This window comes from Ovis canadensis, chromosome 3, assembly GCF_042477335.2.
Source record: "Ovis canadensis isolate MfBH-ARS-UI-01 breed Bighorn chromosome 3, ARS-UI_OviCan_v2, whole genome shotgun sequence".
Lineage (NCBI taxonomy): Eukaryota > Metazoa > Chordata > Mammalia > Artiodactyla > Bovidae > Ovis > Ovis canadensis.
Window position 1 is genome coordinate 135,592,637 of NC_091247.1, and position 5,154 is coordinate 135,597,790.

The following is a 5,154-nucleotide window of genomic DNA, read 5'->3' on the forward strand; positions in this document are numbered from 1 at the left end:
CTTACTTGCGGTATGTGGGGTCTTTGCTGCTGTGTGTAGGATCTTCATTGTGGCGTGAGGCATCTTTAGCTGCAGCGTGAGGGCTCTTTAGTCGTGGCGCGTGGGATCTAGTTCCCTGAGCAGGGATGGAACCTGTGCGCCTGCATGGGGAGCACAGTCTTAACCACTGGACCGCTGGGGAAGTTCCAGGATGCAGCACTTTTTTTTTTAACTTTTTATTTTGTATTGGAGTACAGTCAATTAATAATGCTATGATAATTTCAGGTGGATAGCAAAGGGACTCTGCTCTACTTATACATGAATCCTTTCTCCCCAAAACTCCCCTCACATCCAGTCTGTCGCATAACATTGAGCAGAGTTCTCTGTACTATACAGGAAGCAGAACTTTTTAATCACAGCTAAGATCGTCCTCATGCTACCTGTTTGTAGTGACCATCCTCCTGTCCCTAACCCTTGGCAACTATTGGTTTGCTTTCCACCTCTATGTATTTTGTTATTTCAAATCTCCCTTAAAAAAAAATCTTTTTATTATGAAATATCTTGATCAGAAAAGTGCAGACTACTGTAACAATACTTCATAACCACCATTTCAGATAAACAGATTTCATAAGTGTTGCTGTTTTTCTTTCAAAACTTAAAAAAACAAAATCACAGATTGAGTTTAAGGCCTCTTTGTTTTACTCTCTGATTCTACTGACCGGCTTCCCTCCCCCAAGATAAACTCTACCCTAAAGGTGTTGTGTAGCCTTCCTATCCATGTTTTAAATCTTTGACAATGTAACTAGCAGCCTATAAATAACATATAGCATAGTTTTGTATGTCTTAAAATTTTACATAATAAGTCAACAAATATTTATTGAGTACCTACTATGTGGTAGGCACTGTTCCAGACCTTGGGAATATAGTGATAAATCTATAAATCTATGAATATATAAATAAATAAATATATAAATTTATAAACATACAAATATATAAATCTATGAATAAATGAAATAATTGTACATATCTGTAACTGTGTGAAGATGATGAAACAGGATACTGTGGTTCAGATGACTAGCGGTGGGGGAGTGAGGCAGTTGGCAGGGTACTGAGGAGAGGCCTTGCTGAGGATATTGCATTTAAAAAGGAACAAGTCCATGCTTGCCTGGTGGTGCAGTAGATAGGAATCTGCCTGCTAATGCAGGGGACACAGGTTCGATCCCTGGTCTAGGACTATTCTGCTTATAGCTTTCCAGGGATGAGATCAGCCAGGGTCATAGTGATGCCTTCCACTCAGACGAAAAAGCTTGGTATCATCTTAGCTTTCTGCGATTTGCTTTTAAGATTCAACATTGTGGTGGGAGATTTGCTTATGCTGATACTTTTCAAGTCAATTCATTTAGTTAATTCATTTTGCTGTGTATATCCCATTTCATGAGTGGACCAAATTTTATTTATTTATTCATTTTCTTACTAATAAACTTTTTTTTTTTTTTTTAGTTTTAGTTTTTTATTTTTTACATTTTAAAATCTTTAATTCTTACATGCATTCCCAAACATGAACCCCCCTCCCACCTCCCTCCCCATAACATCTTTCTGGGTCATCCCCATGCACCAGCCCCAAGCATGCTGCATCCTGTGTCAGACATAGACTGGCAATTCAATTCTTACATGATAGTATACATGTTAGAATGCCATTCTCCCAAATCATCCCACCCTCTCCCTCTCCCTCTGAGTCCAAAAGTCCGTTATACACATCTGTGTCTCTTTCCCTGTCTTGCATACAGGGTCGTCATTGCCATCTTCCTAAATTCCATATATATGTGTTAGTATACTGTATTGGTGTTTTTCTTTCTGGCTTACTTCACTCTGTATAATCGGCTCCAGTTTCATCCATCTCATCAGAACTGATTCAAATGAATTCTTTTTAACCGCTGAGTAATACTCCATTGTGTATATGTACCACAGCTTTCTTATCCATTCATCTGCAAGAATATACAATGGAGTAAAGACAATCTCTTTAACAAGTGATGCTGGGAAAACTGGTCAACCACTTGTAAAAGAATGAAACTAGATCACTTTCTAACACCGCACACAAAAATAAACTCAAAATGGATTAAAGATCTAAATGTAAGATCAGAAACTATAAAACTCCTAGAGGAGAACATAGGCAAAACACTCTCAGACATAAATCACAGCAGGATCCTCTATGATCCACCTCCCAGAATGCTGGAAATAAAAGCAAAAATAAACAAATGGGATCTAATTAAAATTAAAAGCTTCTGCACAACAAAGGAAAATATAAGCAAGGTGAAAAGACAGCCTTCTGAATGGGAGAAAATAATAGCTAATGAAGCAACTGACAAACAACTAATCTCAAAAATATACAAGCAACTTCTGCAGCTCAACTCCAGAAAAATAAACGACCCTATCAAAAAATGGGCCAAAGAACTAAATAGACATTTCTCCAAAGAAGACACACGGATGGCTAACAAACACATGAAAAGATGCTCAACATCACTCATTATTAGAGAAATGCAAATCAAAACCACAATGAGGTACCACTTCACACTAATAAACTTTAAAAATGTGTCTGTTTCTTCTATACGTAGTTCTGCCCAGAACATCCTAACGTGTGAATTCTTGTGGGTAGGATACAAGTATTTCTCTGGGGGTATACATTTAGCAATATCTTTGCTGGGGTCTTCAGGTGTGCCCATTGTCAACCTTGTCAGATAGTTTGAAATTGCTGTCCAAAGAGATTGTGTCAGTTTATAGTCACTAACTGTGTGAGAATTTCCTTTTCCCCACATCCTCAACATTTGGTATTGTGTTTTTAGCCACTGCCGATCTAATGGATATGACATGGAAGGTCATTGTTGTTACAATTTTCATTTCCTGACTACTAGCTAGTATGCTTTTTGCCTCTTCGGGTTTCTGTTCTGAGAATTCCTTGTCCTTGTCCTTATCCTATGCCCAGGATTTCCCTGGTGGCTCAGACAGTAAAGCGTCTGTCTACAATGCAGGAGACCTGGGTTTGATCCCTGGGTTGGGAAGATCCGCTGGAGAAGGAAATGGCAACCCACTCCAGTACTCTTGCCTGAAAAATCCCATGGACAGAGGAGCCTGATAGGTTACAGTCCATGGGGTCGCAAAGAGTCGGACACGACTAAGCGACTTCACTTTATCCTATGCCCACTTTCCAGTTGGGCTGTTTGATTTGTAAGTTTTCTGTATACTCCTGGGTATTAATCCTTTCTTGAATTTTGTGAATTGAAATATGCATTGAAAACACCTTTATTGGGTTTTATGCATTAAAATAGGGCTTCCCTGATAGCTCAGTTGGTAAACAATCTGCCTGCAATGCAGGAGACCCTGGTATGATTCCTAGATCAGGAAGATACTCTGGAGAAGGGAGAAACTACCCACTCCAGTATTCTTAGGCTTCCCTTGTGGCTCAGCTGGTAAAGAATCTGCCCGCAGTGAGGAGACCTGGGTTTGATCCCTGGGTTGGGAAGATCTCCTGGAGAAGGGAAATGCTACCCACTCCAGTATTCTGGCCTGGGGGATTAGCAACTTTCACTTCACTTCATGCATTAAAAAATTTTCTAATTTTCAGCTTGTCTTTTCACTTTTTAAAATGATGGTCAACATTAAGAATTTTACCATTGTCAGATTTTCCAGTCTTATTCTTTATGTTTTATCTTTCCAAACCCCAAGATCATAAACATATTAAACTTTTGTTTTCCACTTTAGTTATTGAATTGACATTAAAATTAATTTGTGATGGGGGAAGTATATATTAAAAATTTGTTTTTCCATATGGAAAACTGACTTATCCAACACTATTTATGAAATAGTCTTTATCCTTTCCCTACTGATTTGTACATTCTCTCTGTCATTTATCAAGTTTTCCCATAAGCCTGGATTTGTTTACAGGCTCTCTGTTCTGTTCTGCTATTCTATTTGTCTGTTTCTCCCCCAGTGCTCTTCTTCTGAAATTACTCCAGCTTCTTAATACGCTTTCCTATCTAGTGTGGTCAATTGTCTTTGCTCTTCTAAGTTATCTTGTTATTTTTGGTTCTGATATTAACTTATAGATCAACTTGTCAAGTGCCATGGGAAAAATTATGGATTGTAGTCGTAATTACAATGAACTTATAGATGGACTTGGGTCTTCCCATTCCATGTGTGAACACGGCATATCCTTTTACTTACTTAGATCTTTTATGTGCCTCAATCAAACTTTATCCATAAAGATCTTATATTTCCTTTGTTAGACTTTTTGTGTAAGTTCTCCAGGTTTTCATTGCTGGAATCTTGTTTTCTGTTGCGATAAGGGATCATTACTTTTTTTTTTAATATTCATTTGTATCCAACAATCTTTAATTCTTGTGGTTTGTCAAAAGAGTCTTTTGGATTGTTTTTATTGTAGACAGTCACATTGTCTGCAAATAAATGTGTAGTTTTTTTCAGTTAACCAGCATGTGAATAATCCTAAATCCCTTTCATAGCTAGGATCCATGATTTTATTCGGTGCTTTTGTATCTGTGTGTGAGTAAAATTTATGCATGGATACTCGCTCTTGATGCATCTTGATACACTGTACAGCAATCTTCTTTTATTCTTACCTCCTGTTCCTTTCTTTATAGACTTTACTGGGAAATTTTCACCAAAAGTTTGGTAACAAAAATAGTTATAATAAAGAAGTCATTAAGATATTAGACATCACTCATCAGTTGCTGGTGACTGTGATAGCACTATAGACTCAGACACATGGGGCACATATTATAGATTGCAAGATGAGGTCAAGAAGAAACAAGGAAAAGAAAACCTGTCAGTCCTCTGTATTTGTAGAACACACACACATTCACACATGCATTCCATACCTGTGGGTGTGTGTGGGTGTGTGTTTGTGTGTGTGTATAGTCAAGTGAGCTATCCAACGTACTGGCATTGAGATCATGTTTTCTATAGTTGGAAACATCAAATGCAGGAAATGTATACAGTTTCCAGTTAAGGTTCAAAGGTGCATGGCAGGTCTCTAAGAGACTTTGGGAGGAATTATTTCTGGAGGTGGGTCCCTTAGACCAGGAGTGGATCAAGTTTGGGTGGCTCTCAATTGTAGGATTATGGTCAGGATAGTCCACAGGATGGGTTGTAGCAAAGTCCCCT